The sequence below is a fragment of the Oncorhynchus mykiss genome, chromosome 16 (genome assembly GCF_057628025.1).
Source record: "Oncorhynchus mykiss isolate SJ-2025 chromosome 16, ASM5762802v1, whole genome shotgun sequence".
In the NCBI taxonomy this organism is placed as follows: Eukaryota; Metazoa; Chordata; class Actinopteri; order Salmoniformes; family Salmonidae; genus Oncorhynchus; species Oncorhynchus mykiss.
In genome coordinates this window covers 74,092,936-74,120,568 of record NC_143037.1, presented here as the reverse complement: position 1 = coordinate 74,120,568, position 27,633 = coordinate 74,092,936, and the positions used below count along the sequence as shown (strand labels likewise).

The following is a 27,633-nucleotide window of genomic DNA, read 5'->3' as shown; positions in this document are numbered from 1 at the left end:
AGTGTTGCCAACTTAGCGACTTTGTCGCTATATTTAGTGAGTATTCAGAAAAAAGACAAGAATCGACAGAAGAAAGTTCAATTGTAGTTCTAAACATACTTAGGGTGTTTTTTCACTCACTTTTTGTCTCTCCCGAGGCGTTATTCCTCTCTCCTACAGCGTCAATCACAATTACATCCACTTGGCCAATTATGAAAATTATGTGATGACGTCATTTAGCGACTTCTAGCTACTTTTAGGACCAGCAATAGCTACTTTCCTTCCTGAGGATTTGGCAACACTGCCTCTCACATGCTCAGGCCCACTTTGCGTCCCAAAACGTAGCTTAAGAAACCCTGTTGCTAGACAATTGAAGGTGTCTGTATCGTTTCCAATATTAGTAAAAGACATCTCTTTTGTGATGTGATTTTGCTAGACAGAGATGTGGGTTAAATTAATGAGACTGGTTTGATTCAAATAGGTGTGGGTGTTCACATCTGCAACATATATGACTTTTATGGGTGCTGTGGCTTAGTTGGTTAAAGTGCCTGTCTAGTAAACAGGAGATCCTGAGTTCAAATCTCAGCAGTACCTTTTTATTGTTCACATTGGTGGAGAAGGTCAGAGGGGAGGGCACTCAGGTTTTCTCACCAATGGGTTTAGAGAATTAGAGATGACGTGAGGAGGATGCAATTGAGATATTCCAATGTCACGGAAAAAGGGCACTTTTTGAATGAGAAAAAACCTACCGACTGTGTAAAGCTCCACTGTTTCTTCAGTTTATTCATTATCGAGACCAAAATGAAAAGAGTTTAGCCAGCTTGTGCACATCACTTTCACAGCCTATGTAGGCTTTACAAAGCCAGCTCTTGTAGCCGGCCGTGATCGTATAGTGGTTAGTACTCTGCGTTGTGGTCGCAGCAACCCCGGTTCGAATCCGGGTCACGGCACTGCAATGTAATTTTAGAAGGGTTGTTTTTTGAATGAGTTAAGACTTGCTATGCAAGCTAAGAAACTCAGCAACTCTGCCGTTTGACAAAGTTCCCCACCATATTGTAGGTTAATTACTTACACGAAATCATTAATATGCTGTTTCAGACGTTTTTACCATTTTTAAGCTCGAGAGCCAAATGAGAAATGCAATGTCCTCGAACGACCAACATTATGAAGAAATAGTATATGATTCTGAATGTTCACTCATATCTCGCGACCCACCTATGACATGTTAATAACCGCTTTGGGTCCCAAATCATAGTTTAAGAATTCATGTCAGAGGTTCTTGAGTTTATTCATCTCGAGACCCAAATGAAAAATGTACTGTCCTCGAATGATCATAGTTACGAAGAAATAGTATGTGATTACCATTGATTACTGATATCTCGCTACCCACCTCTCACCAGTGTTGCCAACTTAGCGACTTTGTCGCTATATTTAGTGAGTATTCAGAAAAAAGACAAGAATCGACAGAAGAAAGTTCAATTGTAGTTCTAAACATACTTAGGGTGTTTTTTTACTCACTTTTTGTCTCTCCCGAGGCGTTATTCCTCTCTCCTACAGCATCAATCACAATTACATCCACTTGGCCAATTATGAAAATTATGTGATGACGTCATTTAGCAACTTCTAGCTACTTTTAGGACCAGCAATAGCTACTTTCCTTCCTGAGGATTTGGCAACACTGCCTCTCACATGCTCAGGCCCACTTTGCGTCCCAAAACGTAGCTTAAGAAACCCTGTTGCTAGACAATTGAAGGTGTCTGTATCGTTTCCAATATTAGTAAAAGACATCTCTTTTGTGATGTGATTTTGCTAGACAGAGATGTGGGTTAAATTAATGAGACTGGTTTGATTCAAATAGGTGTGGGTGTTCACATCTGCAACATATATGACTTTTATGGGTGCTGTGGCTTAGTTGGTTAAAGTGCCTGTCTAGTAAACAGGAGATCCTGAGTTCAAATCTCAGCAGTACCTTTTTATTGTTCACATTGGTGGAGAAGGTCAGAGGGGAGGGCACTCAGGTTTTCTCACCAATGGGTTTAGAGAATTAGAGATGACGTGAGGAGGATGCAATTGAGATATTCCAATGTCACGGAAAAAGGGCACTTTTTGAATGAGAAAAAACCTACCGACTGTGTAAAGCTCCACTGTTTCTTCAGTTTATTCATTATCGAGACCAAAATGAAAAGAGTTTAGCCAGCTTGTGCACATCACTTTCACAGCCTATGTAGGCTTTACAAAGCCAGCTCTTGTAGCCGGCCGTGATCGTATAGTGGTTAGTACTCTGCGTTGTGGTCGCAGCAACCCCGGTTCGAATCCGGGTCACGGCACTGCAATGTAATTTTAGAAGGGTTGTTTTTTGAATGAGTTAAGACTTGCTATGCAAGCTAAGAAACTCAGCAACTCTGCCGTTTGACAAAGTTCCCCACCATATTGTAGGTTAATTACTTACACGAAATCATTCATCTGCTGTTTCAGACGTTTTTACCATTTTTAAGCTCGAGAGCCAAATGAGAAATGCAGTGTCCTCGAACGACCAACATTATGAAGAAATAGTATATGATTCTGAATGTTCACTCATATCTCGCGACCCACCTATGACATGTTAATAACCGCTTTGGGTCCCAAATCATAGTTTAAGAATTCATGTCAGAGGTTCTTGAGTTTATTCATCTCGAGACCCAAATGAAAAATGTACTGTCCTCGAATGATCATAGTTACGAAGAAATAGTATGTGATTACCATTGATTACTGATATCTCGCTACCCACCTCTCACCAGTGTTGCCAACTTAGCGACTTTGTCGCTATATTTAGTGAGTATTCAGAAAAAAGACAAGAATCGACAGAAGAAAGTTCAATTGTAGTTCTAAACATACTTAGGGTGTTTTTTTACTCACTTTTTGTCTCTCCCGAGGCGTTATTCCTCTCTCCTACAGCGTCAATCACAATTACATCCACTTGGCCAATTATGAAAATTATGTGATGACGTCATTTAGCGACTTCTAGCTACTTTTAGGACCAGCAATAGCTACTTTCCTTCCTGAGGATTTGGCAACACTGCCTCTCACATGCTCAGGCCCACTTTGCGTCCCAAAACGTAGCTTAAGAAACCCTGTTGCTAGACAATTGAAGGTGTCTGTATCGTTTCCAATATTACTAAAAGACATCTCTTTTGTGATGTGATTTTGCTAGACAGAGATGTGGGTTAAATTAATGAGACTGGTTTGATTCAAATAGGTGTGGGTGTTCACATCTGCAACATATATGACTTTTATGGGTGCTGTGGCTTAGTTGGTTAAAGTGCCTGTCTAGTAAACAGGAGATCCTGAGTTCAAATCTCAGCAGTACCTTTTTATTGTTCACATTGGTGGAGAAGGTCAGAGGGGAGGGCACTCAGGTTTTCTCACCAATGGGTTTAGAGAATTAGAGATGACGTGAGGAGGATGCAATTGAGATATTCCAATGTCACGGAAAAAGGGCACTTTTTGAATGAGAAAAAACCTACCGACTGCGTAAAGCTCCACTGTTTCTTCAGTTTATTCATTATCGAGACCAAAATGAAAAGAGTTTAGCCAGCTTGTGCACATCACTTTCACAGCCTATGTAGGCTTTACAAAGCCAGCTCTTGTAGCCGGCTGTGATCGTATAGTGGTTAGTACTCTGCGTTGTGGTCGCAGCAACCCCGGTTCGAATCCGGGTCACGGCACTGCAATGTAATTTTAGAAGGGTTGTTTTTTGAACGAGTTAAGACTTACTATGCAAGCTAAGAAACTCAGCAACTCTGCCGTTTGACAAAGTTCCCCACCATATTGTAGGTTAATTACTTACACGAAATGATTCATCTGCTGTTTCAGACGTTTTTACCATTTTTAAGCTCCAGAGCCAAATGAGAAATGCAGTGTCCTCGAACGACCAACATTATGAAGAAATAGTATATGATTCTGAATGTTCACTCATATCTCGCGACCCACCTATGACATGTTAATAACCGCTTTGGGTCCCAAATCATAGCTTAAGAATTCATGTCAGAGGTTCTTGAGATTATTCATCTCGAGACCCAAATGAAAAATGTACTGTCCTCGAATGATCATAGTTACGAAGAAATAGTATGTGATTACCATTGATTACTGATATCTCGCTACCCACCTCTCACCAGTGTTGCCAACTTAGCGACTTTGTCGCTATATTTAGTGAGTATTCAGAAAAAATACAAGAATCGACAGAAGAAAGTTCAATTGTAGTTCTAAACATACTTAGGGTGTTTTTTACTCACTTTTTGTCTCTCCCGAGGCGTTATTCCTCTCTCCTACAGCGTCAATCACAATTACATCCACTTGGCCAATTATGAAAATTATGTGATGACGTCATTTAGCGACTTCTAGCTACTTTTAGGACCAGCAATAGCTACTTTCCTTCCTGAGGATTTGGCAACACTGCCTCTCACATGCTCAGGCCCACTTTGCGTCCCAAAACGTAGCTTAAGAAACCCTGTTGCTAGACAATTGAAGGTGTCTGTATCGTTTCCAATATTACTAAAAGACATCTCTTTTGTGATGTGATTTTGCTAGACAGAGATGTGGGTTAAATTAATGAGACTGGTTTGATTCAAATAGGTGTGGGTGTTCACATCTGCAACATATATGACTTTTATGGGTGCTGTGGCTTAGTTGGTTAAAGTGCCTGTCTAGTAAACAGGAGATCCTGAGTTCAAATCTCAGCAGTACCTTTTTATTGTTCACATTGGTGGAGAAGGTCAGAGGGGAGGGCACTCAGGTTTTCTCACCAATGGGTTTAGAGAATTAGAGATGACGTGAGGAGGATGCAATTGAGATATTCCAATGTCACGGAAAAAGGGCACTTTTTGAATGAGAAAAAACCTACCGACTGTGTAAAGCTCCACTGTTTCTTCAGTTTATTCATTATCGAGACCAAAATGAAAAGAGTTTAGCCAGCTTGTGCACATCACTTTCACAGCCTATGTAGGCTTTACAAAGCCAGCTCTTGTAGCCGGCCGTGATCGTATAGTGGTTAGTACTCTGCGTTGTGGTCGCAGCAACCCCGGTTCGAATGCGGGTCACGGCACTGTAATGTAATTTTAGAAGGGTTGTTTTTTGAATGAGTTAAGACTTACTATGCAAGCTAAGAAACTCAGCAACTCTGCCGTTTGACAAAGTTCCCCACCATATCGTAGGTTAATTACTTACACGAAATGATTCATCTGCTGTTTCAGACGTTTTTAAAATTTTTAAGCTCCAGAGCCAAATGAGAAATGCAGTGTCCTCGAACGACCAACATTATGAAGAAATAGTATATGATTCTGAATGTTCACTCATATCTCGCGACCCACCTATGACATGTTAATAACCGCTTTGGGTCCCAAATCATAGTTTAAGAATTCATGTCAGAGGTTCTTGAGTTTATTCATCTCGAGACCCAAATGAAAAATGTACTGTCCTCGAATGATCATAGTTACGAAGAAATAGTATGTGATTACCATTGATTACTGATATCTCGCTACCCACCTCTCACCAGTGTTGCCAACTTAGCGACTTTGTCGCTATATTTAGTGAGTATTCAGAAAAAATACAAGAATCGACAGAAGAAAGTTCAATTGTAGTTCTAAACATACTTAGGGTGTTTTTTACTCACTTTTTGTCTCTCCCGAGGCGTTATTCCTCTCTCCTACAGCGTCAATCACAATTACATCCACTTGGCCAATTATGAAAATTATGTGATGACGTCATTTAGCGACTTCTAGCTACTTTTAGGACCAGCAATAGCTACTTTCCTTCCTGAGGATTTGGCAACACTGCCTCTCACATGCTCAGGCCCACTTTGCGTCCCAAAACGTAGCTTAAGAAACCCTGTTGCTAGACAATTGAAGGTGTCTGTATCGTTTCCAATATTACTAAAAGACATCTCTTTTGTGATGTGATTTTGCTAGACAGAGATGTGGGTTAAATTAATGAGACTGGTTTGATTCAAATAGGTGTGGGTGTTCACATCTGCAACATATATGACTTTTATGGGTGCTGTGGCTTAGTTGGTTAAAGTGCCTGTCTAGTAAACAGGAGATCCTGAGTTCAAATCTCAGCAGTACCTTTTTATTGTTCACATTGGTGGAGAAGGTCAGAGGGGAGGGCACTCAGGTTTTCTCACCAATGGGTTTAGAGAATTAGAGATGACGTGAGGAGGATGCAATTGAGATATTCCAATGTCACGGAAAAAGGGCACTTTTTGAATGAGAAAAAACCTACCGACTGTGTAAAGCTCCACTGTTTCTTCAGTTTATTCATTATCGAGACCAAAATGAAAAGAGTTTAGCCAGCTTGTGCACATCACTTTCACAGCCTATGTAGGCTTTACAAAGCCAGCTCTTGTAGCCGGCCGTGATCGTATAGTGGTTAGTACTCTGCGTTGTGGTCGCAGCAACCCCGGTTCGAATGCGGGTCACGGCACTGTAATGTAATTTTAGAAGGGTTGTTTTTTGAATGAGTTAAGACTTACTATGCAAGCTAAGAAACTCAGCAACTCTGCCGTTTGACAAAGTTCCCCACCATATCGTAGGTTAATTTCTTACACGAAATGATTCATCTGCTGTTTCAGACGTTTTTAAAATTTTTAAGCTCCAGAGCCAAATGAGAAATGCAGTGTCCTCGAACGACCAACATTATGAAGAAATAGTATATGATTCTGAATGTTCACTCATATCTCGCGACCCACCTATGACATGTTAATAACCGCTTTGGGTCCCAAATCATAGTTTAAGAATTCATGTCAGAGGTTCTTGAGTTTATTCATCTCGAGACCCAAATGAAAAATGTACTGTTCTCGAATGATCATAGGTACGAAGAAATAGTATGTGATTACCATTGATTACTGATATCTCGCTACCCACCTCTCACCAGTGTTGCCAACTTAGCGACTTTGTCGCTATATTTAGTGAGTATTCAGAAAAAAGACAAGAATCGACAGAAGAAAGTTCAATTGTAGTTCTAAACATACTTAGGGTGTTTTTTACTCACTTTTTGTCTCTCCCGAGACGTTATTCCTCTCTCCTACAGCGTCAATCACAATTACATCCACTTGGCCAATTATGAAAATTATGTGATGACGTCATTTAGCGACTTCTAGCTACTTTTAGGACCAGCAATAGCTACTTTCCTTCCTGAGGATTTGGCAACACTGCCTCTCACATGCTCAGGCCCACTTTGCGTCCCAAAACGTAGCTTAAGAAACCCTGTTGCTAGACAATTGAAGTTGTCTGTATCGTTTCCAATATTACTAAAAGACATCTCTTTTGTGATGTGATTTTGCTAGACAGAGATGTGGGTTAAATTAATGAGACTGGTTTGATTCAAATAGGTGTGGGTGTTCACATCTGCAACATATATGACTTTTATGGGTGCTGTGGCTTAGTTGGTTAAAGTGCCTGTCTAGTAAACAGGAGATCCTGAGTTCAAATCTCAGCAGTACCTTTTTATTGTTCACATTGGTGGAGAAGGTCAGAGGGGAGGGCACTCAGGTTTTCTCACCAATGGGTTTAGAGAATTAGAGATGACGTGAGGAGGATGCAATTGAGATATTCCAATGTCACGGAAAAAGGGCACTTTTTGAATGAGAAAAAACCTACCGACTGTGTAAAGCTCCACTGTTTCTTCAGTTTATTCATTATCGAGACCAAAATGAAAAGAGTTTAGCCAGCTTGTGCACATCACTTTCACAGCCTATGTAGGCTTTACAAAGCCAGCTCTTGTAGCCGGCTGTGATCGTATAGTGGTTAGTACTCTGCGTTGTGGTCGCAGCAACCCCGGTTCGAATCCGGGTCACGGCACTGCAATGTAATTTTAGAAGGGTTGTTTTTTGAACGAGTTAAGACTTACTATGCAAGCTAAGAAACTCAGCAACTCTGCCGTTTGACAAAGTTCCCCACCATATTGTAGGTTAATTACTCACACGAAATGATTCATCTGCTGTTTCAGACGTTTTTACCATTTTTAAGCTCCAGAGCCAAATGAGAAATGCAGTGTCCTCGAACGACCAACATTATGAAGAAATAGTATATGATTCTGAATGTTCACTCATATCTCGCGACCCACCTATGACATGTTAATAACCGCTTTGGGTCCCAAATCATAGTTTAAGAATTCATGTCAGAGGTTCTTGAGTTTATTCATCTCGAGACCCAAATGAAAAATGTACTGTCCTCGAATGATCATAGTTACGAAGAAATAGTATGTGATTACCATTGATTACTGATATCTCGCTACCCACCTCTCACCAGTGTTGCCAACTTAGCGACTTTGTCGCTATATTTAGTGAGTATTCAGAAAAAAGACAAGAATCGACAGAAGAAAGTTCAATTGTAGTTCTAAACATACTTAGGGTGTTTTTTACTCACTTTTTGTCTCTCCCGAGGCGTTATTCCTCTCTCCTACAGCGTCAATCACAATTACATCCACTTGGCCAATTATGAAAATTATGTGATGACGTCATTTAGCGACTTCTAGCTACTTTTAGGACCAGCAATAGCTACTTTCCTTCCTGAGGATTTGGCAACACTGCCTCTCACATGCTCAGGCCCACTTTGCGTCCCAAAACGTAGCTTAAGAAACCCTGTTGCTAGACAATTGAAGGTGTCTGTATCGTTTCCAATATTAGTAAAAGACATCTCTTTTGTGATGTGATTTTGCTATACAGAGATGTGGGTTAAATTAATGAGACTGGTTTGATTCAAATAGGTGTGGGTGTTCACATCTGCAACATATATGACTTTTATGGGTGCTGTGGCTTAGTTGGTTAAAGTACCTGTCTAGTAAACAGGAGATCCTGAGTTCAAATCTCAGCAGTACCTTTTTATTGTTCACATTAGTGGAGAAGGTCAGAGGGGAGGGCACTCAGGTTTTCTCACCAATGGGTTTAGAGAATTAGAGATGACGTGAGGAGGATGCAATTGAGATATTCCAATGTCACGGAAAAAGGGCACTTTTTGAATGAGAAAAAACCTACCGACTGTGTAAAGCTCCACTGTTTCTTCAGTTTATTCATTATCGAGACCAAAATGAAAAGAGTTTAGCCAGCTTGTGCACATCACTTTCACAGCCTATGTAGGCTTTACAAAGCCAGCTCTTGTAGCCGGCCGTGATCGTATAGTGGTTAGTACTCTGCGTTGTGGTCGCAGCAACCCCGGTTCGAATCTGGGTCACTGCACTGCAATGTAATTTTAGAAGGGTTGTTTTTTGAATGAGTTAAGACTTGCTATGCAAGCTAAGAAACTCAGCAACTCTGCCGTTTGACAAAGTTCCCCACCATATTGTAGGTTAATTACTTACACGAAATCATTCATCTGCTGTTTCAGACGTTTTTACCATTTTTAAGCTCGAGAGCCAAATGAGAAATGCAGTGTCCTCGAACGACCAACATTATGAAGAAATAGTATATGATTCTGAATGTTCACTCATATCTCGCGACCCACCTATGACATGTTAATAACCGCTTTGGGTCCCAAATCATAGTTTAAGAATTCATGTCAGAGGTTCTTGAGTTTATTCATCTCGAGACCCAAATGAAAAATGTACTGTCCTCGAATGATCATAGTTACAAAGAAATAGTATGTGATTACCATTGATTACTGATATCTCGCTACCCACCTCTCACCAGTGTTGCCAACTTAGCGACTTTGTCGCTATATTTAGTGAGTATTCAGAAAAAAGACAAGAATCGACAGAAGAAAGTTCAATTGTAGTTCTAAACATACTTAGGGTGTTTTTTCACTCACTTTTTGTCTCTCCCGAGGCGTTATTCCTCTCTCCTACAGCGTCAATCACAATTACATCCACTTGGCCAATTATGAAAATTATGTGATGACGTCATTTAGCGACTTCTAGCTACTTTTAGGACCAGCAATAGCTACTTTCCTTCCTGAGGATTTGGCAACACTGCCTCTCACATGCTCAGGCCCACTTTGCGTCCCAAAACGTAGCTTAAGAAACCCTGTTGCTAGACAATTGAAGGTGTCTGTATCGTTTCCAATATTAGTAAAAGACATCTCTTTTGTGATGTGATTTTGCTAGACAGAGATGTGGGTTAAATTAATGAGACTGGTTTGATTCAAATAGGTGTGGGTGTTCACATCTGCAACATATATGACTTTTATGGGTGCTGTGGCTTAGTTGGTTAAAGTGCCTGTCTAGTAAACAGGAGATCCTGAGTTCAAATCTCAGCAGTACCTTTTTATTGTTCACATTGGTGGAGAAGGTCAGAGGGGAGGGCACTCAGGTTTTCTCACCAATGGGTTTAGAGAATTAGAGATGACGTGAGGAGGATGCAATTGAGATATTCCAATGTCACGGAAAAAGGGCACTTTTTGAATGAGAAAAAACCTACCGACTGTGTAAAGCTCCACTGTTTCTTCAGTTTATTCATTATCGAGACCAAAATGAAAAGAGTTTAGCCAGCTTGTGCACATCACTTTCACAGCCTATGTAGGCTTTACAAAGCCAGCTCTTGTAGCCGGCCGTGATCGTATAGTGGTTAGTACTCTGCGTTGTGGTCGCAGCAACCCCGGTTCGAATCCGGGTCACGGCACTGCAATGTAATTTTAGAAGGGTTGTTTTTTGAACGAGTTAAGACTTACTATGCAAGCTAAGAAACTCAGCAACTCTGCCGTTTGACAAAGTTCCCCACCATATTGTAGGTTAATTACTTACACGAAATGATTCATCTGCTGTTTCAGACGTTTTTACCATTTTTAAGCTCCAGAGCCAAATGAGAAATGCAGTGTCCTCGAACGACCAACATTATGAAGAAATAGTATATGATTCTGAATGTTCACTCATATCTCGCGACCCACCTATGACATGTTAATAACCGCTTTGGGTCCCAAATCATAGTTTAAGAATTCATGTCAGAGGTTCTTGAGTTTATTCATCTCGAGACCCAAATGAAAAATGTACTGTCCTCGAATGATCATAGTTACGAAGAAATAGTATGTGATTACCATTGATTACTGATATCTCGCTACCCACCTCTCACCAGTGTTGCCAACTTAGCGACTTTGTCGCTATATTTAGTGAGTATTCAGAAAAAAGACAAGAATCGACAGAAGAAAGTTCAATTGTAGTTCTAAACATACTTAGGGTGTTTTTTACTCACTTTTTGTCTCTCCCGAGGCGTTATTCCTCTCTCCTACAGCGTCAATCACAATTACATCCACTTGGCCAATTATGAAAATTATGTGATGACGTCATTTAGCGACTTCTAGCTACTTTTAGGACCAGCAATAGCTACTTTCCTTCCTGAGGATTTGGCAACACTGCCTCTCACATGCTCAGGCCCACTTTGCGTCCCAAAACGTAGCTTAAGAAACCCTGTTGCTAGACAATTGAAGGTGTCTGTATCGTTTCCAATATTAGTAAAAGACATCTCTTTTGTGATGTGATTTTGCTATACAGAGATGTGGGTTAAATTAATGAGACTGGTTTGATTCAAATAGGTGTGGGTGTTCACATCTGCAACATATATGACTTTTATGGGTGCTGTGGCTTAGTTGGTTAAAGTACCTGTCTAGTAAACAGGAGATCCTGAGTTCAAATCTCAGCAGTACCTTTTTATTGTTCACATTAGTGGAGAAGGTCAGAGGGGAGGGCACTCAGGTTTTCTCACCAATGGGTTTAGAGAATTAGAGATGACGTGAGGAGGATGCAATTGAGATATTCCAATGTCACGGAAAAAGGGCACTTTTTGAATGAGAAAAAACCTACCGACTGTGTAAAGCTCCACTGTTTCTTCAGTTTATTCATTATCGAGACCAAAATGAAAAGAGTTTAGCCAGCTTGTGCACATCACTTTCACAGCCTATGTAGGCTTTACAAAGCCAGCTCTTGTAGCCGGCCGTGATCGTATAGTGGTTAGTACTCTGCGTTGTGGTCGCAGCAACCCCGGTTCGAATCTGGGTCACTGCACTGCAATGTAATTTTAGAAGGGTTGTTTTTTGAATGAGTTAAGACTTGCTATGCAAGCTAAGAAACTCAGCAACTCTGCCGTTTGACAAAGTTCCCCACCATATTGTAGGTTAATTACTTACACGAAATCATTCATCTGCTGTTTCAGACGTTTTTACCATTTTTAAGCTCGAGAGCCAAATGAGAAATGCAGTGTCCTCGAACGACCAACATTATGAAGAAATAGTATATGATTCTGAATGTTCACTCATATCTCGCGACCCACCTATGACATGTTAATAACCGCTTTGGGTCCCAAATCATAGTTTAAGAATTCATGTCAGAGGTTCTTGAGTTTATTCATCTCGAGACCCAAATGAAAAATGTACTGTCCTCGAATGATCATAGTTACAAAGAAATAGTATGTGATTACCATTGATTACTGATATCTCGCTACCCACCTCTCACCAGTGTTGCCAACTTAGCGACTTTGTCGCTATATTTAGTGAGTATTCAGAAAAAAGACAAGAATCGACAGAAGAAAGTTCAATTGTAGTTCTAAACATACTTAGGGTGTTTTTTCACTCACTTTTTGTCTCTCCCGAGGCGTTATTCCTCTCTCCTACAGCGTCAATCACAATTACATCCACTTGGCCAATTATGAAAATTATGTGATGACGTCATTTAGCGACTTCTAGCTACTTTTAGGACCAGCAATAGCTACTTTCCTTCCTGAGGATTTGGCAACACTGCCTCTCACATGCTCAGGCCCACTTTGCGTCCCAAAACGTAGCTTAAGAAACCCTGTTGCTAGACAATTGAAGGTGTCTGTATCGTTTCCAATATTAGTAAAAGACATCTCTTTTGTGATGTGATTTTGCTAGACAGAGATGTGGGTTAAATTAATGAGACTGGTTTGATTCAAATAGGTGTGGGTGTTCACATCTGCAACATATATGACTTTTATGGGTGCTGTGGCTTAGTTGGTTAAAGTGCCTGTCTAGTAAACAGGAGATCCTGAGTTCAAATCTCAGCAGTACCTTTTTATTGTTCACATTGGTGGAGAAGGTCAGAGGGGAGGGCACTCAGGTTTTCTCACCAATGGGTTTAGAGAATTAGAGATGACGTGAGGAGGATGCAATTGAGATATTCCAATGTCACGGAAAAAGGGCACTTTTTGAATGAGAAAAAACCTACCGACTGTGTAAAGCTCCACTGTTTCTTCAGTTTATTCATTATCGAGACCAAAATGAAAAGAGTTTAGCCAGCTTGTGCACATCACTTTCACAGCCTATGTAGGCTTTACAAAGCCAGCTCTTGTAGCCGGCCGTGATCGTATAGTGGTTAGTACTCTGCGTTGTGGTCGCAGCAACCCCGGTTCGAATCCGGGTCACGGCACTGCAATGTAATTTTAGAAGGGTTGTTTTTTGAACGAGTTAAGACTTACTATGCAAGCTAAGAAACTCAGCAACTCTGCCGTTTGACAAAGTTCCCCACCATATTGTAGGTTAATTACTTACACGAAATGATTCATCTGCTGTTTCAGACGTTTTTACCATTTTTAAGCTCCAGAGCCAAATGAGAAATGCAGTGTCCTCGAACGACCAACATTATGAAGAAATAGTATATGATTCTGAATGTTCACTCATATCTCGCGACCCACCTATGACATGTTAATAACCGCTTTGGGTCCCAAATCATAGTTTAAGAATTCATGTCAGAGGTTCTTGAGTTTATTCATCTCGAGACCCAAATGAAAAATGTACTGTCCTCGAATGATCATAGTTACGAAGAAATAGTATGTGATTACCATTGATTACTGATATCTCGCTACCCACCTCTCACCAGTGTTGCCAACTTAGCGACTTTGTCGCTATATTTAGTGAGTATTCAGAAAAAAGACAAGAATCGACAGAAGAAAGTTCAATTGTAGTTCTAAACATACTTAGGGTGTTTTTTACTCACTTTTTGTCTCTCCCGAGGCGTTATTCCTCTCTCCTACAGCGTCAATCACAATTACATCCACTTGGCCAATTATGAAAATTATGTGATGACGTCATTTAGCGACTTCTAGCTACTTTTAGGACCAGCAATAGCTACTTTCCTTCCTGAGGATTTGGCAACACTGCCTCTCACATGCTCAGGCCCACTTTGCGTCCCAAAACGTAGCTTAAGAAACCCTGTTGCTAGACAATTGAAGGTGTCTGTATCGTTTCCAATATTAGTAAAAGACATCTCTTTTGTGATGTGATTTTGCTATACAGAGATGTGGGTTAAATTAATGAGACTGGTTTGATTCAAATAGGTGTGGGTGTTCACATCTGCAACATATATGACTTTTATGGGTGCTGTGGCTTAGTTGGTTAAAGTACCTGTCTAGTAAACAGGAGATCCTGAGTTCAAATCTCAGCAGTACCTTTTTATTGTTCACATTAGTGGAGAAGGTCAGAGGGGAGGGCACTCAGGTTTTCTCACCAATGGGTTTAGAGAATTAGAGATGACGTGAGGAGGATGCAATTGAGATATTCCAATGTCACGGAAAAAGGGCACTTTTTGAATGAGAAAAAACCTACCGACTGTGTAAAGCTCCACTGTTTCTTCAGTTTATTCATTATCGAGACCAAAATGAAAAGAGTTTAGCCAGCTTGTGCACATCACTTTCACAGCCTATGTAGGCTTTACAAAGCCAGCTCTTGTAGCCGGCCGTGATCGTATAGTGGTTAGTACTCTGCGTTGTGGTCGCAGCAACCCCGGTTCGAATCTGGGTCACTGCACTGCAATGTAATTTTAGAAGGGTTGTTTTTTGAATGAGTTAAGACTTGCTATGCAAGCTAAGAAACTCAGCAACTCTGCCGTTTGACAAAGTTCCCCACCATATTGTAGGTTAATTACTTACACGAAATCATTCATCTGCTGTTTCAGACGTTTTTACCATTTTTAAGCTCGAGAGCCAAATGAGAAATGCAGTGTCCTCGAACGACCAACATTATGAAGAAATAGTATATGATTCTGAATGTTCACTCATATCTCGCGACCCACCTATGACATGTTAATAACCGCTTTGGGTCCCAAATCATAGTTTAAGAATTCATGTCAGAGGTTCTTGAGTTTATTCATCTCGAGACCCAAATGAAAAATGTACTGTCCTCGAATGATCATAGTTACAAAGAAATAGTATGTGATTACCATTGATTACTGATATCTCGCTACCCACCTCTCACCAGTGTTGCCAACTTAGCGACTTTGTCGCTATATTTAGTGAGTATTCAGAAAAAAGACAAGAATCGACAGAAGAAAGTTCAATTGTAGTTCTAAACATACTTAGGGTGTTTTTTCACTCACTTTTTGTCTCTCCCGAGGCGTTATTCCTCTCTCCTACAGCGTCAATCACAATTACATCCACTTGGCCAATTATGAAAATTATGTGATGACGTCATTTAGCGACTTCTAGCTACTTTTAGGACCAGCAATAGCTACTTTCCTTCCTGAGGATTTGGCAACACTGCCTCTCACATGCTCAGGCCCACTTTGCGTCCCAAAACGTAGCTTAAGAAACCCTGTTGCTAGACAATTGAAGGTGTCTGTATCGTTTCCAATATTAGTAAAAGACATCTCTTTTGTGATGTGATTTTGCTAGACAGAGATGTGGGTTAAATTAATGAGACTGGTTTGATTCAAATAGGTGTGGGTGTTCACATCTGCAACATATATGACTTTTATGGGTGCTGTGGCTTAGTTGGTTAAAGTGCCTGTCTAGTAAACAGGAGATCCTGAGTTCAAATCTCAGCAGTACCTTTTTATTGTTCACATTGGTGGAGAAGGTCAGAGGGGAGGGCACTCAGGTTTTCTCACCAATGGGTTTAGAGAATTAGAGATGACGTGAGGAGGATGCAATTGAGATATTCCAATGTCACGGAAAAAGGGCACTTTTTGAATGAGAAAAAACCTACCGACTGTGTAAAGCTCCACTGTTTCTTCAGTTTATTCATTATCGAGACCAAAATGAAAAGAGTTTAGCCAGCTTGTGCACATCACTTTCACAGCCTATGTAGGCTTTACAAAGCCAGCTCTTGTAGCCGGCCGTGATCGTATAGTGGTTAGTACTCTGCGTTGTGGTCGCAGCAACCCCGGTTCGAATCCGGGTCACGGCACTGCAATGTAATTTTAGAAGGGTTGTTTTTTGAATGAGTGAAGACTTGCTATGCAAGCTAAGAAACTCAGCAACTCTGCCGTTTGACAAAGTTCCCCACCATATTGTAGGTTAATTACTTACACGAAATCATTAATATGCTGTTTCAGACGTTTTTACCATTTTTAAGCTCGAGAGCCAAATGAGAAATGCAATGTCCTCGAACGACCAACATTATGAAGAAATAGTATATGATTCTGAATGTTCACTCATATCTCGCGACCCACCTATGACATGTTAATAACCGCTTTGGGTCCCAAATCATAGTTTAAGAATTCATGTCAGAGGTTCTTGAGTTTATTCATCTCGAGACCCAAATGAAAAATGTACTGTCCTCGAATGATCATAGTTACGAAGAAATAGTATGTGATTACCATTGATTACTGATATCTCGCTACCCACCTCTCACCAGTGTTGCCAACTTAGCGACTTTGTCGCTATATTTAGTGAGTATTCAGAAAAAAGACAAGAATCGACAGAAGAAAGTTCAATTGTAGTTCTAAACATACTTAGGGTGTTTTTTTACTCACTTTTTGTCTCTCCCGAGGCGTTATTCCTCTCTCCTACAGCATCAATCACAATTACATCCACTTGGCCAATTATGAAAATTATGTGATGACGTCATTTAGCAACTTCTAGCTACTTTTAGGACCAGCAATAGCTACTTTCCTTCCTGAGGATTTGGCAACACTGCCTCTCACATGCTCAGGCCCACTTTGCGTCCCAAAACGTAGCTTAAGAAACCCTGTTGCTAGACAATTGAAGGTGTCTGTATCGTTTCCAATATTAGTAAAAGACATCTCTTTTGTGATGTGATTTTGCTAGACAGAGATGTGGGTTAAATTAATGAGACTGGTTTGATTCAAATAGGTGTGGGTGTTCACATCTGCAACATATATGACTTTTATGGGTGCTGTGGCTTAGTTGGTTAAAGTGCCTGTCTAGTAAACAGGAGATCCTGAGTTCAAATCTCAGCAGTACCTTTTTATTGTTCACATTGGTGGAGAAGGTCAGAGGGGAGGGCACTCAGGTTTTCTCACCAATGGGTTTAGAGAATTAGAGATGACGTGAGGAGGATGCAATTGAGATATTCCAATGTCACGGAAAAAGGGCACTTTTTGAATGAGAAAAAACCTACCGACTGTGTAAAGCTCCACTGTTTCTTCAGTTTATTCATTATCGAGACCAAAATGAAAAGAGTTTAGCCAGCTTGTGCACATCACTTTCACAGCCTATGTAGGCTTTACAAAGCCAGCTCTTGTAGCCGGCCGTGATCGTATAGTGGTTAGTACTCTGCGTTGTGGTCGCAGCAACCCCGGTTCGAATCCGGGTCACGGCACTGCAATGTAATTTTAGAAGGGTTGTTTTTTGAATGAGTTAAGACTTGCTATGCAAGCTAAGAAACTCAGCAACTCTGCCGTTTGACAAAGTTCCCCACCATATTGTAGGTTAATTACTTACACGAAATCATTCATCTGCTGTTTCAGACGTTTTTACCATTTTTAAGCTCGAGAGCCAAATGAGAAATGCAGTGTCCTCGAACGACCAACATTATGAAGAAATAGTATATGATTCTGAATGTTCACTCATATCTCGCGACCCACCTATGACATGTTAATAACCGCTTTGGGTCCCAAATCATAGTTTAAGAATTAATGTCAGAGGTTCTTGAGTTTATTCATCTCGAGACCCAAATGAAAAATGTACTGTCCTCGAATGATCATAGTTACGAAGAAATAGTATGTGATTACCATTGATTACTGATATCTCGCTACCCACCTCTCACCAGTGTTGCCAACTTAGCGACTTTGTCGCTATATTTAGTGAGTATTCAGAAAAAAGACAAGAATCGACAGAAGAAAGTTCAATTGTAGTTCTAAACATACTTAGGGTGTTTTTTTACTCACTTTTTGTCTCTCCCGAGGCGTTATTCCTCTCTCCTACAGCGTCAATCACAATTACATCCACTTGGCCAATTATGAAAATTATGTGATGACGTCATTTAGCGACTTCTAGCTACTTTTAGGACCAGCAATAGCGACTTTCCTTCCTGAGGATTTGGCAACACTGCCTCTCACATGCTCAGGCCCACTTTGCGTCCCAAAACGTAGCTTAAGAAACCCTGTTGCTAGACAATTGAAGGTGTCTGTATCGTTTCCAATATTAGTAAAAGACATCTCTTTTGTGATGTGATTTTGCTAGACAGAGATGTGGGTTAAATTAATGAGACTGGTTTGATTCAAATAGGTGTGGGTGTTCACATCTGCAACATATATGACTTTTATGGGTGCTGTGGCTTAGTTGGTTAAAGTGCCTGTCTAGTAAACAGGAGATCCTGAGTTCAAATCTCAGCAGTACCTTTTTATTGTTCACATTGGTGGAGAAGGTCAGAGGGGAGGGCACTCAGGTTTTCTCACCAATGGGTTTAGAGAATTAGAGATGACGTGAGGAGGATGCATTTGAGATATTCCAATGTCACGGAAAAAGGGCACTTTTTGAATGAGAAAAAACCTACCGACTGTGTAAAGCTCCACTGTTTCTTCAGTTTATTCATTATCGAGACCAAAATGAAAAGAGTTTAGCCAGCTTGTGCACATCACTTTCACAGCCTATGTAGGCTTTACAAAGCCAGCTCTTGTAGCCGGCCGTGATCGTATAGTGGTTAGTACTCTGCGTTGTGGTCGCAGCAACCCAGGTTCGAATCCGGGTCACGGCACTGCAATTAAATTTTAGAAGGGTTGTTTTTTGAATGAGTTAAGACTTACTATGCAAGCTAAGAAACTCAGCAACTCTGCCGTTTGACAAAGTTCCCCACCATATTGTAGGTTAATTACTTACACGAAATGATTCATCTGCTGTTTCAGACGTTTTTACCATTTTTAAGCTCGAGAGCCAAATGAGAAATGCAGTGTCCTCGAACGACCAACATTATGAAGAAATAGTGTATGATTCTGAATGTTCACTCATATCTCGCGACCCACCTATGACATGTTAATAACCGCTTTGGGTCCCAAATCATAGTTTAAGAATTCATGTCAGAGGTTCTTGAGTTTATTCATCTCGAGACCCAAATGAAAAATGTACTGTCCTCGAATGATCATAGTTACGAAGAAATAGTATGTGATTACCATTGATTACTGATATCTCGCTACCCACCTCTCACCAGTGTTGCCAACTTAGCGACTTTGTCGCTATATTTAGTGAGTATTCAGAAAAAAGACAAGAATCGACAGAAGAAAGTTCAATTGTAGTTCTAAACATACTTAGGGTGTTTTTTACTCACTTTCTGTCTCTCCCGAGACGTTATTCCTCTCTCCTACAGCATCAATCACAATTACATCCACTTGGCCAATTATGAAAATGATGTGATGACGTCATTTAGCGACTTCTAGCTACTTTTAGGACCAGCAATAGCTACTTTCCTTCCTGAGGATTTGGCAACACTGCCTCTCACATGCTCAGGCCCACTTTGCGTCCCAAAACGTAGCTTAAGAAACCCTGTTGCTAGACAATTGAAGGTGTCTGTATCATTTCCAATATTAGTAAAAGACATCTCTTTTGTGATGTGATTTTGCTAGACAGAGATGTGGGTTAAATTAATGAGACTGGTTTGATTCAAATAGGTGTGGGTGTTCACATCTGCAACATATATGACTTTTATGGGTGCTGTGGCTTAGTTGGTTAAAGTGCCTGTCTAGTAAACAGGAGATCCTGAGTTCAAATCTCAGCAGTACCTTTTTATTGTTCACATTGGTGGAGAAGGTCAGAGGGGAGGGCACTCAGGTTTTCTCACCAATGGGTTTAGAGAATTAGAGATGACGTGAGGAGGATGCAATTGAGATATTCCAATGTCACGGAAAAAGGGCACTTTTTGAATGAGAAAAAACCTACCGACTGTGTAAAGCTCCACTGTTTCTTCAGTTTATTCATTATCGAGACCAAAATGAAAAGAGTTTAGCCAGCTTGTGCACATCACTTTCACAGCCTATGTAGGCTTTACAAAGCCAGCTCTTGTAGCCGGCCGTGATCGTATAGTGGTTAGTACTCTGCGTTGTGGTCGCAGCAACCCAGGTTCGAATCCGGGTCACGGCACTGCAATTAAATTTTAGAAGGGTTGTTTTTTGAATGAGTTAAGACTTACTATGCAAGCTAAGAAACTCAGCAACTCTGCCGTTTGACAAAGTTCCCCACCATATTGTAGGTTAATTACTTACACGAAATGATTCATCTGCTGTTTCAGACGTTTTTACCATTTTTAAGCTCGAGAGCCAAATGAGAAATGCAGTGTCCTCGAACGACCAACATTATGAAGAAATAGTGTATGATTCTGAATGTTCACTCATATCTCGCGACCCACCTATGACATGTTAATAACCGCTTTGGGTCCCAAATCATAGTTTAAGAATTCATGTCAGAGGTTCTTGAGTTTATTCATCTCGAGACCCAAATGAAAAATGTACTGTCCTCGAATGATCATAGTTACGAAGAAATAGTATGTGATTACCATTGATTACTGATATCTCGCTACCCACCTCTCACCAGTGTTGCCAACTTAGCGACTTTGTCGCTATATTTAGTGAGTATTCAGAAAAAAGACAAGAATCGACAGAAGAAAGTTCAATTGTAGTTCTAAACATACTTAGGGTGTTTTTTACTCACTTTCTGTCTCTCCCGAGACGTTATTCCTCTCTCCTACAGCATCAATCACAATTACATCCACTTGGCCAATTATGAAAATGATGTGATGACGTCATTTAGCGACTTCTAGCTACTTTTAGGACCAGCAATAGCTACTTTCCTTCCTGAGGATTTGGCAACACTGCCTCTCACATGCTCAGGCCCACTTTGCGTCCCAAAACGTAGCTTAAGAAACCCTGTTGCTAGACAATTGAAGGTGTCTGTATCATTTCCAATATTAGTAAAAGACATCTCTTTTGTGATGTGATTTTGCTAGACAGAGATGTGGGTTAAATTAATGAGACTGGTTTGATTCAAATAGGTGTGGGTGTTCACATCTGCAACATATATGACTTTTATGGGTGCTGTGGCTTAGTTGGTTAAAGTGCCTGTCTAGTAAACAGGAGATCCTGAGTTCAAATCTCAGCAGTACCTTTTTATTGTTCACATTGGTGGAGAAGGTCAGAGGGGAGGGCACTCAGGTTTTCTCACCAATGGGTTTAGAGAATTAGAGATGACGTGAGGAGGATGCAATTGAGATATTCCAATGTCACGGAAAAAGGGCACTTTTTGAATGAGAAAAAACCTACCGACTGTGTAAAGCTCCACTGTTTCTTCAGTTTATTCATTATCGAGACCAAAATGAAAAGAGTTTAGCCAGCTTGTGCACATCACTTTCACAGCCTATGTAGGCTTTACAAAGCCAGCTCTTGTAGCCGGCCGTGATCGTATAGTGGTTAGTACTCTGCGTTGTGGTCGCAGCAACCCAGGTTCGAATCCGGGTCACGGCACTGCAATTAAATTTTAGAAGGGTTGTTTTTTGAATGAGTTAAGACTTACTATGCAAGCTAAGAAACTCAGCAACTCTGCCGTTTGACAAAGTTCCCCACCATATTGTAGGTTAATTACTTACACGAAATGATTCATCTGCTGTTTCAGACGTTTTTACCATTTTTAAGCTCGAGAGCCAAATAAGAAATGCAGTGTCCTCGAACGACCAACATTATGAAGAAATAGTGTATGATTCTGAATGTTCACTCATATCTCGCGACCCACCTATGACATGTTAATAACCGCTTTGGGTCCCAAATCATAGTTTAAGAATTCATGTCAGAGGTTCTTGAGTTTATTCATCTCGAGACCCAAATGAAAAATGTACTGTCCTCGAATGATCATAGTTACGAAGAAATAGTATGTGATTACCATTGATTACTGATATCTCGCTACCCACCTCTCACCAGTGTTGCCAACTTAGCGACTTTGTCGCTATATTTAGTGAGTATTCAGAAAAAAGACAAGAATCGACAGAAGAAAGTTCAATTGTAGTTCTAAACATACTTAGGGTGTTTTTTACTCACTTTCTGTCTCTCCCGAGACGTTATTCCTCTCTCCTACAGCATCAATCACAATTACATCCACTTGGCCAATTATGAAAATGATGTGATGACGTCATTTAGCGACTTCTAGCTACTTTTAGGACCAGCAATAGCTACTTTCCTTCCTGAGGATTTGGCAACACTGCCTCTCACATGCTCAGGCCCACTTTGCGTCCCAAAATGTAGCTTAAGAAACCCTGTTGCTAGACAATTGAAGGTGTCTGTATCATTTCCAATATTAGTAAAAGACATCTCTTTTGTGATGTGATTTTGCTAGACAGAGATGTGGGTTAAATTAATGAGACTGGTTTGATTCAAATAGGTGTGGGTGTTCACATATGCAACATATATGACTTTTATGGGTGCTGTGGCTTAGTTGGTTAAAGTGCCTGTCTAGTAAACAGGAGATCCTGAGTTCAAATCTCAGCAGTACCTTTTTATTGTTCACATTGGTGGAGAAGGTCAGAGGGGAGGGCACTCAGGTTTTCTCACCAATGGGTTTAGAGAATTAGAGATGACGTGAGGAGGATGCAATTGAGATATTCCAATGTCACGGAAAAAGGGCACTTTTTGAATGAGAAAAAACCTACCGACTGTGTAAAGCTCCACTGTTTCTTCAGTTTATTCATTATCGAGACCAAAATGAAAAGAGTTTAGCCAGCTTGTGCACATCACTTTCACAGCCTATGTAGGCTTTACAAAGCCAGCTCTTGTAGCCGGCCGTGATCGTATAGTGGTTAGTACTCTGCGTTGTGGTCGCAGCAACCCAGGTTCGAATCCGGGTCACGGCACTGCAATTAAATTTTAGAAGGGTTGTTTTTTGAATGAGTTAAGACTTACTATGCAAGCTAAGAAACTCAGCAACTCTGCCGTTTGACAAAGTTCCCCACCATATTGTAGGTTAATTACTTACACGAAATGATTCATCTGCTGTTTCAGACGTTTTTACCATTTTTAAGCTCGAGAGCCAAATGAGAAATGCAGTGTCCTCGAACGACCAACATTATGAAGAAATAGTGTATGATTCTGAATGTTCACTCATATCTCGCGACCCACCTATGACATGTTAATAACCGCTTTGGGTCCCAAATCATAGTTTAAGAATTCATGTCAGAGGTTCTTGAGTTTATTCATCTCGAGACCCAAATGAAAAATGTACTGTCCTCGAATGATCATAGTTACGAAGAAATAGTATGTGATTACCATTGATTACTGATATCTCGCTACCCACCTCTCACCAGTGTTGCCAACTTAGCGACTTTGTCGCTATATTTAGTGAGTATTCAGAAAAAAGACAAGAATCGACAGAAGAAAGTTCAATTGTAGTTCTAAACATACTTAGGGTGTTTTTTACTCACTTTCTGTCTCTCCCGAGACGTTATTCCTCTCTCCTACAGCATCAATCACAATTACATCCACTTGGCCAATTATGAAAATGATGTGATGACGTCATTTAGCGACTTCTAGCTACTTTTAGGACCAGCAATAGCTACTTTCCTTCCTGAGGATTTGGCAACACTGCCTCTCACATGCTCAGGCCCACTTTGCGTCCCAAAATGTAGCTTAAGAAACCCTGTTGCTAGACAATTGAAGGTGTCTGTATCATTTCCAATATTAGTAAAATACATCTCTTTTGTGATGTGATTTTGCTAGACAGAGATGTGGGTTAAATTAATGAGACTGGTTTGATTCAAATAGGTGTGGGTGTTCACATCTGCAACATATATGACTTTTATGGGTGCTGTGGCTTAGTTGGTTAAAGTGCCTGTCTAGTAAACAGGAGATCCTGAGTTCAAATCTCAGCAGTACCTTTTTATTGTTCACATTGGTGGAGAAGGTCAGAGGGGAGGGCACTCAGGTTTTCTCACCAATGGGTTTAGAGAATTAGAGATGACGTGAGGAGGATGCAATTGAGATATTCCAATGTCACGGAAAAAGGGCACTTTTTGAATGAGAAAAAACCTACCGACTGTGTAAAGCTCCACTGTTTCTTCAGTTTATTCATTATCGAGACCAAAATGAAAAGAGTTTAGCCAGCTTGTGCACATCACTTTCACAGCCTATGTAGGCTTTACAAAGCCAGCTCTTGTAGCCGGCCGTGATCGTATAGTGGTTAGTACTCTGCGTTGTGGTCGCAGCAACCCCGGTTCGAATCCGGGTCACGGCACTGCAATGTAATTTTAGAAGGGTTGTTTTTTGAATGAGTTAAGACTTGCTATGCAAGCTAAGAAACTCAGCAACTCTGCCGTTTGACAAAGTTCCCCACCATATTGTAGGTTAATTACTTACACGAAATCATTCATCTGCTGTTTCAGACGTTTTTACCATTTTTAAGCTCGAGAGCCAAATGAGAAATGCAGTGTCCTCGAACGACCAACATTATGAAGAAATAGTATATGATTCTGAATGTTCACTCATATCTCGCGACCCACCTATGACATGTTAATAACCGCTTTGGGTCCCAAATCATAGTTTAAGAATTCATGTCAGAGGTTCTTGAGTTTATTCATCTCGAGACCCAAATGAAAAATGTACTGTCCTCGAATGATCATAGTTACGAAGAAATAGTATGTGATTACCATTGATTACTGATATCTCGCTACCCACCTCTCACCAGTGTTGCCAACTTAGCGACTTTGTCGCTATATTTAGTGAGTATTCAGAAAAAAGACAAGAATCGACAGAAGAAAGTTCAATTGTAGTTCTAAACATACTTAGGGTGTTTTTTTACTCACTTTTTGTCTCTCCCGAGGCGTTATTCCTCTCTCCTACAGCGTCAATCACAATTACATCCACTTGGCCAATTATGAAAATTATGTGATGACGTCATTTAGCGACTTCTAGCTACTTTTAGGACCAGCAATAGCTACTTTCCTTCCTGAGGATTTGGCAACACTGCCTCTCACATGCTCAGGCCCACTTTGCGTCCCAAAACGTAGCTTAAGAAACCCTGTTGCTAGACAATTGAAGGTGTCTGTATCGTTTCCAATATTAGTAAAAGACATCTCTTTTGTGATGTGATTTTGCTAGACAGAGATGTGGGTTAAATTAATGAGACTGGTTTGATTCAAATAGGTGTGGGTGTTCACATCTGCAACATATATGACTTTTATGGGTGCTGTGGCTTAGTTGGTTAAAGTGCCTGTCTAGTAAACAGGAGATCCTGAGTTCAAATCTCAGCAGTACCTTTTTATTGTTCACATTGGTGGAGAAGGTCAGAGGGGAGGGCACTCAGGTTTTCTCACCAATGGGTTTAGAGAATTAGAGATGACGTGAGGAGGATGCAATTGAGATATTCCAATGTCACGGAAAAAGGGCACTTTTTGAATGAGAAAAAACCTACCGACTGTGTAAAGCTCCACTGTTTCTTCAGTTTATTCATTATCGAGACCAAAATGAAAAGAGTTTAGCCAGCTTGTGCACATCACTTTCACAGCCTATGTAGGCTTTACAAAGCCAGCTCTTGTAGCCGGCCGTGATCGTATAGTGGTTAGTACTCTGCGTTGTGGTCGCAGCAACCCAGGTTCGAATCCGGGTCACGGCACTGCAATTAAATTTTAGAAGGGTTGTTTTTTGAATGAGTTAAGACTTACTATGCAAGCTAAGAAACTCAGCAACTCTGCCGTTTGACAAAGTTCCCCACCATATTGTAGGTTAATTACTTACACGAAATGATTCATCTGCTGTTTCAGACGTTTTTACCATTTTTAAGCTCGAGAGCCAAATGAGAAATGCAGTGTCCTCGAACGACCAACATTATGAAGAAATAGTGTATGATTCTGAATGTTCACTCATATCTCGCGACCCACCTATGACATGTTAATAACCGCTTTGGGTCCCAAATCATAGTTTAAGAATTCATGTCAGAGGTTCTTGAGTTTATTCATCTCGAGACCCAAATGAAAAATGTACTGTCCTCGAATGATCATAGTTACGAAGAAATAGTATGTGATTACCATTGATTACTGATATCTCGCTACCCACCTCTCACCAGTGTTGCCAACTTAGCGACTTTGTCGCTATATTTAGTGAGTATTCAGAAAAAAGACAAGAATCGACAGAAGAAAGTTCAATTGTAGTTCTAAACATACTTAGGGTGTTTTTTACTCACTTTCTGTCTCTCCCGAGACGTTATTCCTCTCTCCTACAGCATCAATCACAATTACATCCACTTGGCCAATTATGAAAATGATGTGATGACGTCATTTAGCGACTTCTAGCTACTTTTAGGACCAGCAATAGCTACTTTCCTTCCTGAGGATTTGGCAACACTGCCTCTCACATGCTCAGGCCCACTTTGCGTCCCAAAATGTAGCTTAAGAAACCCTGTTGCTAGACAATTGAAGGTGTCTGTATCATTTCCAATATTAGTAAAAGACATCTCTTTTGTGATGTGATTTTGCTAGACAGAGATGTGGGTTAAATTAATGAGACTGGTTTGATTCAAATAGGTGTGGGTGTTCACATCTGCAACATATATGACTTTTATGGGTGCTGTGGCTTAGTTGGTTAAAGTGCCTGTCTAGTAAACAGGAGATCCTGAGTTCAAATCTCAGCAGTACCTTTTTATTGTTCACATTGGTGGAGAAGGTCAGAGGGGAGGGCACTCAGGTTTTCTCACCAATGGGTTTAGAGAATTAGAGATGACGTGAGGAGGATGCAATTGAGATATTCCAATGTCACGGAAAAAGGGCACTTTTTGAATGAGAAAAAACCTACCGACTGTGTAAAGCTCCACTGTTTCTTCAGTTTATTCATTATCGAGACCAAAATGAAAAGAGTTTAGCCAGCTTGTGCACATCACTTTCACAGCCTATGTAGGCTTTACAAAGCCAGCTCTTGTAGCCGGCCGTGATCGTATAGTGGTTAGTACTCTGCGTTGTGGTCGCAGCAACCCCGGTTCGAATCCGGGTCACGGCACTGCAATGTAATTTTAGAAGGGTTGTTTTTTGAATGAGTTAAGACTTGCTATGCAAGCTAAGAAACTCAGCAACTCTGCCGTTTGACAAAGTTCCCCACCATATTGTAGGTTAATTACTTACACGAAATCATTCATCTGCTGTTTCAGACGTTTTTACCATTTTTAAGCTCGAGAGCCAAATGAGAAATGCAGTGTCCTCGAACGACCAACATTATGAAGAAATAGTATATGATTCTGAATGTTCACTCATATCTCGCGACCCACCTATGACATGTTAATAACCGCTTTGGGTCCCAAATCATAGTTTAAGAATTCATGTCAGAGGTTCTTGAGTTTATTCATCTCGAGACCCAAATGAAAAATGTACTGTCCTCGAATGATCATAGTTACGAAGAAATAGTATGTGATTACCATTGATTACTGATATCTCGCTACCCACCTCTCACCAGTGTTGCCAACTTAGCGACTTTGTCGCTATATTTAGTGAGTATTCAGAAAAAAGACAAGAATCGACAGAAGAAAGTTCAATTGTAGTTCTAAACATACTTAGG

General features: G+C 40.5%; 14 non-coding genes across 14 annotated transcripts; all 14 read left to right on the top strand.

Annotated features, from left to right (window-relative positions):
* Positions 1 to 857: 857 nt before the first annotated feature.
* Positions 858 to 929, top strand: trnah-gug (transfer RNA histidin (anticodon GUG)). The gene has a single exon. It is a non-coding gene; the product is annotated as a tRNA-His (tRNA).
* A 1,305-nt stretch (positions 930 to 2,234) lies between these two features.
* trnah-gug (transfer RNA histidin (anticodon GUG)) lies at positions 2,235 to 2,306 on the top strand. The gene has a single exon. It is a non-coding gene; the product is annotated as a tRNA-His (tRNA).
* An 8,186-nt stretch (positions 2,307 to 10,492) lies between these two features.
* trnah-gug (transfer RNA histidin (anticodon GUG)) lies at positions 10,493 to 10,564 on the top strand. The gene has a single exon. It is a non-coding gene; the product is annotated as a tRNA-His (tRNA).
* Positions 10,565 to 13,245: 2,681 nt separating this feature from the next.
* On the top strand, positions 13,246 to 13,317 carry trnah-gug (transfer RNA histidin (anticodon GUG)). Its single transcript has one exon. It is a non-coding gene; the product is annotated as a tRNA-His (tRNA).
* A 2,681-nt stretch (positions 13,318 to 15,998) lies between these two features.
* On the top strand, positions 15,999 to 16,070 carry trnah-gug (transfer RNA histidin (anticodon GUG)). The gene has a single exon. It is a non-coding gene; the product is annotated as a tRNA-His (tRNA).
* A 1,305-nt stretch (positions 16,071 to 17,375) lies between these two features.
* Positions 17,376 to 17,447, top strand: trnah-gug (transfer RNA histidin (anticodon GUG)). Its single transcript has one exon. It is a non-coding gene; the product is annotated as a tRNA-His (tRNA).
* Positions 17,448 to 19,770: 2,323 nt separating this feature from the next.
* On the top strand, positions 19,771 to 19,844 carry trnat-agu (transfer RNA threonine (anticodon AGU)). The gene has a single exon. It is a non-coding gene; the product is annotated as a tRNA-Thr (tRNA).
* Positions 19,845 to 21,146: 1,302 nt separating this feature from the next.
* trnat-agu (transfer RNA threonine (anticodon AGU)) lies at positions 21,147 to 21,220 on the top strand. Its single transcript has one exon. It is a non-coding gene; the product is annotated as a tRNA-Thr (tRNA).
* A 1,302-nt stretch (positions 21,221 to 22,522) lies between these two features.
* Positions 22,523 to 22,596, top strand: trnat-agu (transfer RNA threonine (anticodon AGU)). The gene has a single exon. It is a non-coding gene; the product is annotated as a tRNA-Thr (tRNA).
* A 1,302-nt stretch (positions 22,597 to 23,898) lies between these two features.
* On the top strand, positions 23,899 to 23,972 carry trnat-agu (transfer RNA threonine (anticodon AGU)). The gene has a single exon. It is a non-coding gene; the product is annotated as a tRNA-Thr (tRNA).
* Positions 23,973 to 24,256: 284 nt separating this feature from the next.
* On the top strand, positions 24,257 to 24,328 carry trnah-gug (transfer RNA histidin (anticodon GUG)). Its single transcript has one exon. It is a non-coding gene; the product is annotated as a tRNA-His (tRNA).
* A 947-nt stretch (positions 24,329 to 25,275) lies between these two features.
* On the top strand, positions 25,276 to 25,349 carry trnat-agu (transfer RNA threonine (anticodon AGU)). The gene has a single exon. It is a non-coding gene; the product is annotated as a tRNA-Thr (tRNA).
* A 1,302-nt stretch (positions 25,350 to 26,651) lies between these two features.
* trnat-agu (transfer RNA threonine (anticodon AGU)) lies at positions 26,652 to 26,725 on the top strand. Its single transcript has one exon. It is a non-coding gene; the product is annotated as a tRNA-Thr (tRNA).
* A 284-nt stretch (positions 26,726 to 27,009) lies between these two features.
* trnah-gug (transfer RNA histidin (anticodon GUG)) lies at positions 27,010 to 27,081 on the top strand. The gene has a single exon. It is a non-coding gene; the product is annotated as a tRNA-His (tRNA).
* Positions 27,082 to 27,633: the final 552 nt, after the last annotated feature.